This window comes from Phyllobates terribilis, unplaced genomic scaffold (assembly GCF_046119375.1).
Source record: "Phyllobates terribilis strain yellow unplaced genomic scaffold, ASM4611937v1 Scaffold_538__1_contigs__length_1162401, whole genome shotgun sequence".
Classification (NCBI taxonomy): Eukaryota; Metazoa; Chordata; class Amphibia; order Anura; family Dendrobatidae; genus Phyllobates; species Phyllobates terribilis.
In genome coordinates, this window is record NW_027363298.1 from 937,124 (window position 1) to 949,794 (window position 12,671).

General features: G+C 44.6%; 10 non-coding genes across 10 annotated transcripts; all 10 read right to left on the bottom strand.

The window, feature by feature from the left end:
• Positions 1 to 600: 600 nt before the first annotated feature.
• On the bottom strand, positions 601 to 791 carry LOC141232341 (U2 spliceosomal RNA). Its single transcript, XR_012298595.1, has one exon. It is a non-coding gene; the product is annotated as a U2 spliceosomal RNA (small nuclear RNA).
• Positions 792 to 1,906: 1,115 nt separating this feature from the next.
• LOC141231705 (U2 spliceosomal RNA) lies at positions 1,907 to 2,097 on the bottom strand. The gene has a single exon (XR_012298016.1). It is a non-coding gene; the product is annotated as a U2 spliceosomal RNA (small nuclear RNA).
• A 1,115-nt stretch (positions 2,098 to 3,212) lies between these two features.
• Positions 3,213 to 3,403, bottom strand: LOC141232342 (U2 spliceosomal RNA). Its single transcript, XR_012298596.1, has one exon. It is a non-coding gene; the product is annotated as a U2 spliceosomal RNA (small nuclear RNA).
• A 1,115-nt stretch (positions 3,404 to 4,518) lies between these two features.
• LOC141232343 (U2 spliceosomal RNA) lies at positions 4,519 to 4,709 on the bottom strand. The gene has a single exon (XR_012298597.1). It is a non-coding gene; the product is annotated as a U2 spliceosomal RNA (small nuclear RNA).
• Positions 4,710 to 5,824: 1,115 nt separating this feature from the next.
• Positions 5,825 to 6,015, bottom strand: LOC141232344 (U2 spliceosomal RNA). Its single transcript, XR_012298598.1, has one exon. It is a non-coding gene; the product is annotated as a U2 spliceosomal RNA (small nuclear RNA).
• Positions 6,016 to 7,130: 1,115 nt separating this feature from the next.
• On the bottom strand, positions 7,131 to 7,321 carry LOC141232345 (U2 spliceosomal RNA). The gene has a single exon (XR_012298599.1). It is a non-coding gene; the product is annotated as a U2 spliceosomal RNA (small nuclear RNA).
• Positions 7,322 to 8,436: 1,115 nt separating this feature from the next.
• On the bottom strand, positions 8,437 to 8,627 carry LOC141232346 (U2 spliceosomal RNA). Its single transcript, XR_012298600.1, has one exon. It is a non-coding gene; the product is annotated as a U2 spliceosomal RNA (small nuclear RNA).
• A 1,115-nt stretch (positions 8,628 to 9,742) lies between these two features.
• Positions 9,743 to 9,933, bottom strand: LOC141231733 (U2 spliceosomal RNA). The gene has a single exon (XR_012298044.1). It is a non-coding gene; the product is annotated as a U2 spliceosomal RNA (small nuclear RNA).
• A 1,115-nt stretch (positions 9,934 to 11,048) lies between these two features.
• Positions 11,049 to 11,239, bottom strand: LOC141232348 (U2 spliceosomal RNA). Its single transcript, XR_012298602.1, has one exon. It is a non-coding gene; the product is annotated as a U2 spliceosomal RNA (small nuclear RNA).
• A 1,115-nt stretch (positions 11,240 to 12,354) lies between these two features.
• Positions 12,355 to 12,538, bottom strand: LOC141231827 (U2 spliceosomal RNA). The gene has a single exon (XR_012298132.1). It is a non-coding gene; the product is annotated as a U2 spliceosomal RNA (small nuclear RNA).
• Positions 12,539 to 12,671: the final 133 nt, after the last annotated feature.

Sequence of the window (12,671 nt, forward strand, 5' to 3'; positions counted from 1 at the left end):
GTTTAACAGAATGCCACAGACTAATCAACCAAACTTTTTGGGTTGGGTTCTCTTTTATAGTCTGCAGGCATTAAATGAAAGAAGTCAGTGTTCCAGCAGAAGGAGACAACGTTTCAGAAAAGGCATTGTAGCAAACCAAAAAAGAAATTTTAAGCGCAGCAGAGTAACCAGCGCACATACCTGTTAGCTCAGGTGAGTTTAAAAGGCTGCTGTTGATAACAAGGGCATTTGCTAAATAGATGGTGTGTGTGCAACAATATACTGAAAGGTCAATTATATTGTGCAGCTTATCTCACCACCGGTAGTTATTTAGGTGAAAGCTCCAAAATGCTTGCCTAATATGTCTGTTTATCCAAAAGGAAGTAAAAAGGGAGAGCTAGAAAGATAGCATTGCATCACATTACATGGCAATGCAATGCACAGTTGCTGAAGTTGAACCAAAATGAGCTTGTAATCTGGCTTCTGCAACTTTGAACATGAAAAATCCAATGAGGAGAAGAAAAGCAAAGCCAAAGAGTCCATCCCAAAATCCGACAAACAAGCAAAATGAACAAAAAACATTGAATTCAATTCTTTCTGATTTTAGAAACTGCATTAAAGAAGGGGTGCACCGGTCCTGGAGATACTGCAATACCAGGTCAATGCGTGGAGTGGACAGAGCAAGCTCTTTTTCCATCTCCCTGTTCTAAAAATCCATTTAATATATGGTCCCCAGATAGGGGACGTATCAGATATTAAACTGATAAGAACAGATACTACACTTGATCTTAGCCAAAAGGCCGAGAAGCGATAACCAGAATTGGTTTCAAACTACGGAGCCACCCAAGGATCCTGAAAAGTCCATTTGTGGAGATGAGCTCCTGGACTCCCGTTAAGAAGACATGTTGTCAACCTCTACATCCCTTACATGCCTGCACTTTTCGGCTTGCTGCTGCTGCAATCCACGCGTTTTAGATCTGCATAACTCCACCTCTTTAAACACAGCACCTTCACCCCCTGCTGTTCCCACCCGCCTCAACACCGTTGGAAGGGAGGAGAACCAATTAAGGCGGGGGGTGGGGTGGAACGAGCAGCTGTCTACCCTTAGCAGGAGGGCTCCTGATTACATACCTCTCCTGCTGCTGCTGCTGCTGGCTGTCCAGCAGCAGACTGAAGGTGGCTGCTGCTGTGCACAGGTATATAAAGGCTCAGAGCCTATTATGACACGCGCAGCCAGCGTTCCATTGCCACATTCCATCTACTGCAGGCAGGATACCTGGCTGGCTGAATGTCGCTGAGAAGCTCACAGAGACCGCCATAAGCAACAGTTTAACAGAATGCCACAGACTAATCAACCAAACTTTTTGGGTTGGGTTCTCTTTTATAGTCTGCAGGCATTAAATGAAAGAAGTCAGTGTTCCAGCAGAAGGAGACAACGTTTCAGAAAAGGCATTGTAGCAAACCAAAAAAGAAATTTTAAGCGCAGCAGAGTAACCAGCGCACATACCTGTGAGCTCAGGTGAGTTTAAAAGGCTGCTGTTGATAACAAGGGCATTTGCTAAATAGATGGTGTGTGTGCAACAATATACTGAAAGGTCAATTATATTGTGCAGCTTATCTCACCACCTGTAGTTATTTAGGTGAAAGCTCCAAAATGCTTGCCTAATATGTCTGTTTATCCAAAAGGAAGTAAAAAGGGAGAGCTAGAAAGATAGCATTGCATCACATTACATGGCAATGCAATGCACAGTTGCTGAAGTTGAACCAAAATGAGCTTGTAATCTGGCTTCTGCAACTTTGAACATGAAAAATCCAATGAGGAGAAGAAAAGCAAAGCCAAAGAGTCCATCCTAAAATCCGACAAACAAGCAAAATGAACAAAAAACATTGAATTCAATTCTTTCTGATTTTAGAAACTGCATTAAAGAAGGGGTGCACCGGTCCTGGAGATACTGCAATACCAGGTCAATGCGTGGAGTGGACAGAGCAAGCTCTTTTTCCATCTCCCTGTTCTAAAAATCCATTTAATATATGGTCCCCAGATAGGGGACGTATCAGATATTAAACTGATAAGAACAGATACTACACTTGATCTTAGCCAAAAGGCTGAGAAGCGATAACCAGAATTGGTTTCAAACTACGGAGCCACCCAAGGATCCTGAAAAGTCCATTTGTGGAGATGAGCTCCTGGACTCCCGTTAAGAAGACATGTTGTCAACCTCTAGATCCCTTACATGCCTGCACTTTTCGGCTTGCTGCTGCTGCAATCCACGCGTTTTAGATCTGCATAACTCCACCTCTTTAAACACAGCACCTTCACCCCCTGCTGTTCCCACCCGCCTCAACACCGTTGGAAGGGAGGAGAACCAATTAAGGCGGGGGGTGGGGTGGAACGAGCAGCTGTCTACCCTTAGCAGGAGGGCTCCTGATTACATACCTCTCCTGCTGCTGCTGCTGCTGGCTGTCCAGCAGCAGACTGAAGGTGGCTGCTGCTGTGCACAGGTATATAAAGGCTCAGAGCCTATTATGACACGCGCAGCCAGCGTTCCATTGCCACATTCCATCTACTGCAGGCAGGATACCTGGCTGGCTGAATGTCGCTGAGAAGCTCACAGAGACCGCCATAAGCAACAGTTTAACAGAATGCCACAGACTAATCAACCAAACTTTTTGGGTTGGGTTCTCTTTTATAGTCTGCAGGCATTAAATGAAAGAAGTCAGTGTTCCAGCAGAAGGAGACAACGTTTCAGAAAAGGCATTGTAGCAAACCAAAAAAGAAATTTTAAGCGCAGCAGAGTAACCAGCGCACATACCTGTTAGCTCAGGTGAGTTTAAAAGGCTGCTGTTGATAACAAGGGCATTTGCTAAATAGATGGTGTGTGTGCAACAATATACTGAAAGGTCAATTATATTGTGCAGCTTATCTCACCACCTGTAGTTATTTAGGTGAAAGCTCCAAAATGCTTGCCTAATATGTCTGTTTATCCAAAAGGAAGTAAAAAGGGAGAGCTAAAGAGATAGCATTGCATCACATTACATGGCAATGCAATGCACAGTTGCTGAAGTTGAACCAAAATGAGCTTGTAATCTGGCTTCTGCAACTTTGAACATGAAAAATCCAATGAGGAGAAGAAAAGCAAAGCCAAAGAGTCCATCCCAAAATCCGACAAACAAGCAAAATGAACAAAAAACATTGAATTCAATTCTTTCTGATTTTAGAAACTGCATTAAAGAAGGGGTGCACCGGTCCTGGAGATACTGCAATACCAGGTCAATGCGTGGAGTGGACAGAGCAAGCTCTTTTTCCATCTCCCTGTTCTAAAAATCCATTTAATATATGGTCCCCAGATAGGGGACGTATCAGATATTAAACTGATAAGAACAGATACTACACTTGATCTTAGCCAAAAGGCCGAGAAGCGATAACCAGAATTGGTTTCAAACTACGGAGCCACCCAAGGATCCTGAAAAGTCCATTTGTGGAGATGAGCTCCTGGACTCCCGTTAAGAAGACATGTTGTCAACCTCTAGATCCCTTACATGCCTGCACTTTTCGGCTTGCTGCTGCTGCAATCCACGCGTTTTAGATCTGCATAACTCCACCTCTTTAAACACAGCACCTTCACCCCCTGCTGTTCCCACCCGCCTCAACACCGTTGGAAGGGAGGAGAACCAATTAAGGCGGGGGGTGGGGTGGAACGAGCAGCTGTCTACCCTTAGCAGGAGGGCTCCTGATTACATACCTCTCCTGCTGCTGCTGCTGCTGGCTGTCCAGCAGCAGACTGAAGGTGGCTGCTGCTGTGCACAGGTATATAAAGGCTCAGAGCCTATTATGACACGCGCAGCCAGCGTTCCATTGCCACATTCCATCTACTGCAGGCAGGATACCTGGCTGGCTGAATGTCGCTGAGAAGCTCACAGAGACCGCCATAAGCAACAGTTTAACAGAATGCCACAGACTAATCAACCAAACTTTTTGGGTTGGGTTCTCTTTTATAGTCTGCAGGCATTAAATGAAAGAAGTCAGTGTTCCAGCAGAAGGAGACAACGTTTCAGAAAAGGCATTGTAGCAAACCAAAAAAGAAATTTTAAGCGCAGCAGAGTAACCAGCGCACATACCTGTTAGCTCAGGTGAGTTTAAAAGGCTGCTGTTGATAACAAGGGCATTTGCTAAATAGATGGTGTGTGTGCAACAATATACTGAAAGGTCAATTATATTGTGCAGCTTATCTCACCACCTGTAGTTATTTAGGTGAAAGCTCCAAAATGCTTGCCTAATATGTCTGTTTATCCAAAAGGAAGTAAAAAGGGAGAGCTAGAAAGATAGCATTGCATCACATTACATGGCAATGCAATGCACAGTTGCTGAAGTTGAACCAAAATGAGCTTGTAATCTGGCTTCTGCAACTTTGAACATGAAAAATCCAATGAGGAGAAGAAAAGCAAAGCCAAAGAGTCCATCCCAAAATCCGACAAACAAGCAAAATGAACAAAAAACATTGAATTCAATTCTTTCTGATTTTAGAAACTGCATTAAAGAAGGGGTGCACCGGTCCTGGAGATACTGCAATACCAGGTCAATGCGTGGAGTGGACAGAGCAAGCTCTTTTTCCATCTCCCTGTTCTAAAAATCCATTTAATATATGGTCCCCAGATAGGGGACGTATCAGATATTAAACTGATAAGAACAGATACTACACTTGATCTTAGCCAAAAGGCCGAGAAGCGATAACCAGAATTGGTTTCAAACTACGGAGCCACCCAAGGATCCTGAAAAGTCCATTTGTGGAGATGAGCTCCTGGACTCCCGTTAAGAAGACATGTTGTCAACCTCTAGATCCCTTACATGCCTGCACTTTTCGGCTTGCTGCTGCTGCAATCCACGCGTTTTAGATCTGCATAACTCCACCTCTTTAAACACAGCACCTTCACCCCCTGCTGTTCCCACCCGCCTCAACACCGTTGGAAGGGAGGAGAACCAATTAAGGCGGGGGGTGGGGTGGAACGAGCAGCTGTCTACCCTTAGCAGGAGGGCTCCTGATTACATACCTCTCCTGCTGCTGCTGCTGCTGGCTGTCCAGCAGCAGACTGAAGGTGGCTGCTGCTGTGCACAGGTATATAAAGGCTCAGAGCCTATTATGACACGCGCAGCCAGCGTTCCATTGCCACATTCCATCTACTGCAGGCAGGATACCTGGCTGGCTGAATGTCGCTGAGAAGCTCACAGAGACCGCCATAAGCAACAGTTTAACAGAATGCCACAGACTAATCAACCAAACTTTTTGGGTTGGGTTCTCTTTTATAGTCTGCAGGCATTAAATGAAAGAAGTCAGTGTTCCAGCAGAAGGAGACAACGTTTCAGAAAAGGCATTGTAGCAAACCAAAAAAGAAATTTTAAGCGCAGCAGAGTAACCAGCGCACATACCTGTTAGCTCAGGTGAGTTTAAAAGGCTGCTGTTGATAACAAGGGCATTTGCTAAATAGATGGTGTGTGTGCAACAATATACTGAAAGGTCAATTATATTGTGCAGCTTATCTCACCACCTGTAGTTATTTAGGTGAAAGCTCCAAAATGCTTGCCTAATATGTCTGTTTATCCAAAAGGAAGTAAAAAGGGAGAGCTAGAAAGATAGCATTGCATCACATTACATGGCAATGCAATGCACAGTTGCTGAAGTTGAACCAAAATGAGCTTGTAATCTGGCTTCTGCAACTTTGAACATGAAAAATCCAATGAGGAGAAGAAAAGCAAAGCCAAAGAGTCCATCCCAAAATCCGACAAACAAGCAAAATGAACAAAAAACATTGAATTCAATTCTTTCTGATTTTAGAAACTGCATTAAAGAAGGGGTGCACCGGTCCTGGAGATACTGCAATACCAGGTCAATGCGTGGAGTGGACAGAGCAAGCTCTTTTTCCATCTCCCTGTTCTAAAAATCCATTTAATATATGGTCCCCAGATAGGGGACGTATCAGATATTAAACTGATAAGAACAGATACTACACTTGATCTTAGCCAAAAGGCCGAGAAGCGATAACCAGAATTGGTTTCAAACTACGGAGCCACCCAAGGATCCTGAAAAGTCCATTTGTGGAGATGAGCTCCTGGACTCCCGTTAAGAAGACATGTTGTCAACCTCTAGATCCCTTACATGCCTGCACTTTTCGGCTTGCTGCTGCTGCAATCCACGCGTTTTAGATCTGCATAACTCCACCTCTTTAAACACAGCACCTTCACCCCCTGCTGTTCCCACCCGCCTCAACACCGTTGGAAGGGAGGAGAACCAATTAAGGCGGGGGGTGGGGTGGAACGAGCAGCTGTCTACCCTTAGCAGGAGGGCTCCTGATTACATACCTCTCCTGCTGCTGCTGCTGCTGGCTGTCCAGCAGCAGACTGAAGGTGGCTGCTGCTGTGCACAGGTATATAAAGGCTCAGAGCCTATTATGACACGCGCAGCCAGCGTTCCATTGCCACATTCCATCTACTGCAGGCAGGATACCTGGCTGGCTGAATGTCGCTGAGAAGCTCACAGAGACCGCCATAAGCAACAGTTTAACAGAATGCCACAGACTAATCAACCAAACTTTTTGGGTTGGGTTCTCTTTTATAGTCTGCAGGCATTAAATGAAAGAAGTCAGTGTTCCAGCAGAAGGAGACAACGTTTCAGAAAAGGCATTGTAGCAAACCAAAAAAGAAATTTTAAGCGCAGCAGAGTAACCAGCGCACATACCTGTTAGCTCAGGTGAGTTTAAAAGGCTGCTGTTGATAACAAGGGCATTTGCTAAATAGATGGTGTGTGTGCAACAATATACTGAAAGGTCAATTATATTGTGCAGCTTATCTCACCACCTGTAGTTATTTAGGTGAAAGCTCCAAAATGCTTGCCTAATATGTCTGTTTATCCAAAAGGAAGTAAAAAGGGAGAGCTAGAAAGATAGCATTGCATCACATTACATGGCAATGCAATGCACAGTTGCTGAAGTTGAACCAAAATGAGCTTGTAATCTGGCTTCTGCAACTTTGAACATGAAAAATCCAATGAGGAGAAGAAAAGCAAAGCCAAAGAGTCCATCCCAAAATCCGACAAACAAGCAAAATGAACAAAAAACATTGAATTCAATTCTTTCTGATTTTAGAAACTGCATTAAAGAAGGGGTGCACCGGTCCTGGAGATACTGCAATACCAGGTCAATGCGTGGAGTGGACAGAGCAAGCTCTTTTTCCATCTCCCTGTTCTAAAAATCCATTTAATATATGGTCCCCAGATAGGGGACGTATCAGATATTAAACTGATAAGAACAGATACTACACTTGATCTTAGCCAAAAGGCCGAGAAGCGATAACCAGAATTGGTTTCAAACTACGGAGCCACCCAAGGATCCTGAAAAGTCCATTTGTGGAGATGAGCTCCTGGACTCCCGTTAAGAAGACATGTTGTCAACCTCTAGATCCCTTACATGCCTGCACTTTTCGGCTTGCTGCTGCTGCAATCCACGCGTTTTAGATCTGCATAACTCCACCTCTTTAAACACAGCACCTTCACCCCCTGCTGTTCCCACCCGCCTCAACACCGTTGGAAGGGAGGAGAACCAATTAAGGCGGGGGGTGGGGTGGAACGAGCAGCTGTCTACCCTTAGCAGGAGGGCTCCTGATTACATACCTCTCCTGCTGCTGCTGCTGCTGGCTGTCCAGCAGCAGACTGAAGGTGGCTGCTGCTGTGCACAGGTATATAAAGGCTCAGAGCCTATTATGACACGCGCAGCCAGCGTTCCATTGCCACATTCCATCTACTGCAGGCAGGATACCTGGCTGGCTGAATGTCGCTGAGAAGCTCACAGAGACCGCCATAAGCAACAGTTTAACAGAATGCCACAGACTAATCAACCAAACTTTTTGGGTTGGGTTCTCTTTTATAGTCTGCAGGCATTAAATGAAAGAAGTCAGTGTTCTAGCAGAAGGAGACAACGTTTCAGAAAAGGCATTGTAGCAAACCAAAAAAGAAATTTTAAGCGCAGCAGAGTAACCAGCGCACATACCTGTTAGCTCAGGTGAGTTTAAAAGGCTGCTGTTGATAACAAGGGCATTTGCTAAATAGATGGTGTGTGTGCAACAATATACTGAAAGGTCAATTATATTGTGCAGCTTATCTCACCACCTGTAGTTATTTAGGTGAAAGCTCCAAAATGCTTGCCTAATATGTCTGTTTATCCAAAAGGAAGTAAAAAGGGAGAGCTAGAAAGATAGCATTGCATCACATTACATGGCAATGCAATGCACAGTTGCTGAAGTTGAACCAAAATGAGCTTGTAATCTGGCTTCTGCAACTTTGAACATGAAAAATCCAATGAGGAGAAGAAAAGCAAAGCCAAAGAGTCCATCCCAAAATCCGACAAACAAGCAAAATGAACAAAAAACATTGAATTCAATTCTTTCTGATTTTAGAAACTGCATTAAAGAAGGGGTGCACCGGTCCTGGAGATACTGCAATACCAGGTCAATGCGTGGAGTGGACAGAGCAAGCTCTTTTTCCATCTCCCTGTTCTAAAAATCCATTTAATATATGGTCCCCAGATAGGGGACGTATCAGATATTAAACTGATAAGAACAGATACTACACTTGATCTTAGCCAAAAGGCCGAGAAGCGATAACCAGAATTGGTTTCAAACTACGGAGCCACCCAAGGATCCTGAAAAGTCCATTTGTGGAGATGAGCTCCTGGACTCCCGTTAAGAAGACATGTTGTCAACCTCTAGATCCCTTACATGCCTGCACTTTTCGGCTTGCTGCTGCTGCAATCCACGCGTTTTAGATCTGCATAACTCCACCTCTTTAAACACAGCACCTTCACCCCCTGCTGTTCCCACCCGCCTCAACACCGTTGGAAGGGAGGAGAACCAATTAAGGCGGGGGGTGGGGTGGAACGAGCAGCTGTCTACCCTTAGCAGGAGGGCTCCTGATTACATACCTCTCCTGCTGCTGCTGCTGCTGGCTGTCCAGCAGCAGACTGAAGGTGGCTGCTGCTGTGCACAGGTATATAAAGGCTCAGAGCCTATTATGACACGCGCAGCCAGCGTTCCATTGCCACATTCCATCTACTGCAGGCAGGATACCTGGCTGGCTGAATGTCGCTGAGAAGCTCACAGAGACCGCCATAAGCAACAGTTTAACAGAATGCCACAGACTAATCAACCAAACTTTTTGGGTTGGGTTCTCTTTTATAGTCTGCAGGCATTAAATGAAAGAAGTCAGTGTTCCAGCAGAAGGAGACAACGTTTCAGAAAAGGCATTGTAGCAAACCAAAAAAGAAATTTTAAGCGCAGCAGAGTAACCAGCGCACATACCTGTTAGCTCAGGTGAGTTTAAAAGGCTGCTGTTGATAACAAGGGCATTTGCTAAATAGATGGTGTGTGTGCAACAATATACTGAATGGTCAATTATATTGTGCAGCTTATCTCACCACCTGTAGTTATTTAGGTGAAAGCTCCAAAATGCTTGCCTAATATGTCTGTTTATCCAAAAGGAAGTAAAAAGGGAGAGCTAGAAAGATAGCATTGCATCACATTACATGGCAATGCAATGCACAGTTGCTGAAGTTGAACCAAAATGAGCTTGTAATCTGGCTTCTGCAACTTTGAACATGAAAAATCCAATGAGGAGAAGAAAAGCAAAGCCAAAGAGTCCATCCCAAAATCCGACAAACAAGCAAAATGAACAAAAAACATTGAATTCAATTCTTTCTGATTTTAGAAACTGCATTAAAGAAGGGGTGCACCGGTCCTGGAGATACTGCAATACCAGGTCAATGTGTGGAGTGGACAGAGCAAGCTCTTTTTCCATCTCCCTGTTCTAAAAATCCATTTAATATATGGTCCCCAGATAGGGGACGTATCAGATATTAAACTGATAAGAACAGATACTACACTTGATCTTAGCCAAAAGGCCGAGAAGCGATAACCAGAATTGGTTTCAAACTACGGAGCCACCCAAGGATCCTGAAAAGTCCATTTGTGGAGATGAGCTCCTGGACTCCCGTTAAGAAGACATGTTGTCAACCTCTAGATCCCTTACATGCCTGCACTTTTCGGCTTGCTGCTGCTGCAATCCACGCGTTTTAGATCTGCATAACTCCACCTCTTTAAACACAGCACCTTCACCCCCTGCTGTTCCCACCCGCCTCAACACCGTTGGAAGGGAGGAGAACCAATTAAGGCGGGGGGTGGGGTGGAACGAGCAGCTGTCTACCCTTAGCAGGAGGGCTCCTGATTACATACCTCTCCTGCTGCTGCTGCTGCTGGCTGTCCAGCAGCAGACTGAAGGTGGCTGCTGCTGTGCACAGGTATATAAAGGCTCAGAGCCTATTATGACACGCGCAGCCAGCGTTCCATTGCCACATTCCATCTACTGCAGGCAGGATACCTGGCTGGCTGAATGTCGCTGAGAAGCTCACAGAGACCGCCATAAGCAACAGTTTAACAGAATGCCACAGACTAATCAACCAAACTTTTTGGGTTGGGTTCTCTTTTATAGTCTGCAGGCATTAAATGAAAGAAGTCAGTGTTCCAGCAGAAGGAGACAACGTTTCAGAAAAGGCATTGTAGCAAACCAAAAAAGAAATTTTAAGCGCAGCAGAGTAACCAGCGCACATACCTGTTAGCTCAGGTGAGTTTAAAAGGCTGCTGTTGATAACAAGGGCATTTGCTAAATAGATGGTGTGTGTGCAACAATATACTGAAAGGTCAATTATATTGTGCAGCTTATCTCACCACCTGTAGTTATTTAGGTGAAAGCTCCAAAATGCTTGCCTAATATGTCTGTTTATCCAAAAGGAAGTAAAAAGGGAGAGCTAGAAAGATAGCATTGCATCACATTACATGGCAATGCAATGCACAGTTGCTGAAGTTGAACCAAAATGAGCTTGTAATCTGGCTTCTGCAACTTTGAACATGAAAAATCCAATGAGGAGAAGAAAAGCAAAGCCAAAGAGTCCATCCCAAAATCCGACAAACAAGCAAAATGAACAAAAAACATTGAATTCAATTCTTTCTGATTTTAGAAACTGCATTAAAGAAGGGGTGCACCGGTCCTGGAGATACTGCAATACCAGGTCAATGCGTGGAGTGGACAGAGCAAGCTCTTTTTCCATCTCCCTGTTCTAAAAATCCATTTAATATATGGTCCCCAGATAGGGGACGTATCAGATATTAAACTGATAAGAACAGATACTACACTTGATCTTAGCCAAAAGGCCGAGAAGCGATAACCAGAATTGGTTTCAAACTACGGAGCCACCCAAGGATCCTGAAAAGTCCATTTGTGGAGATGAGCTCCTGGACTCCCGTTAAGAAGACATGTTGTCAACCTCTAGATCCCTTACATGCCTGCACTTTTCGGCTTGCTGCTGCTGCAATCCACGCGTTTTAGATCTGCATAACTCCACCTCTTTAAACACAGCACCTTCACCCCCTGCTGTTCCCACCCGCCTCAACACCGTTGGAAGGGAGGAGAACCAATTAAGGCGGGGGGTGGGGTGGAACGAGCAGCTGTCTACCCTTAGCAGGAGGGCTCCTGATTACATACCTCTCCTGCTGCTGCTGCTGCTGGCTGTCCAGCAGCAGACTGAAGGTGGCTGCTGCTGTGCACAGGTATATAAAGGCTCAGAGCCTATTATGACACGCGCAGCCAGCGTTCCATTGCCACATTCCATCTACTGCAGGCAGGATACCTGGCTGGCTGAATGTCGCTGAGAAGCTCACAGAGACCGCCATAAGCAACAGTTTAACAGAATGCCACAGACTAATCAACCAAACTTTTTGGGTTGGGTTCTCTTTTATAGTCTGCAGGCATTAAATGAAAGAAGTCAGTGTTCCAGCAGAAGGAGACAACGTTTCAGAAAAGGCATTGTAGCAAACCAAAAAAGAAATTTTAAGCGCAGCAGAGTAACCAGCGCACATACCTGTTAGCTCAGGTGAGTTTAAAAGGCTGCTGTTGATAACAAGGGCATTTGCTAAATAGATGGTGTGTGTGCAACAATATACTGAAAGGTCAATTATATTGTGCAGCTTATCTCACCACCTGTAGTTATTTAGGTGAAAGCTCCAAAATGCTTGCCTAATATGTCTGTTTATCCAAAAGGAAGTAAAAAGGGAGAGCTAGAAAGATAGCATTGCATCACATTACATGGCAATGCAATGCACAGTTGCTGAAGTTGAACCAAAATGAGCTTGTAATCTGGCTTCTGCAACTTTGAACATGAAAAATCCAATGAGGAGAAGAAAAGCAAAGCCAAAGAGTCCATCCCAAAATCCGACAAACAAGCAAAATGAACAAAAAACATTGAATTCAATTCTTTCTGATTTTAGAAACTGCATTAAAGAAGGGGTGCACCGGTCCTGGAGATACTGCAATACCAGGTCAATGCGTGGAGTGGACAGAGCAAGCTCTTTTTCCATCTCCCTGTTCTAAAAATCCATTTAATATATGGTCCCCAGATAGGGGACGTATCAGATATTAAACTGATAAGAACAGATTTTTTTTTTTTATCGAAAGCCCGAATTCGTGTACAAAACCCGAGTGCGCTTAAAAAAGTGACAAGTGCCACAAAAAAAATGCACTAGGATGCTGGTATTCTTGAAACCCTCTCCAAAAGGAGAAGGGTCCCCCAAACCATTCCCCGTCCCTCCGAGCCAAAAG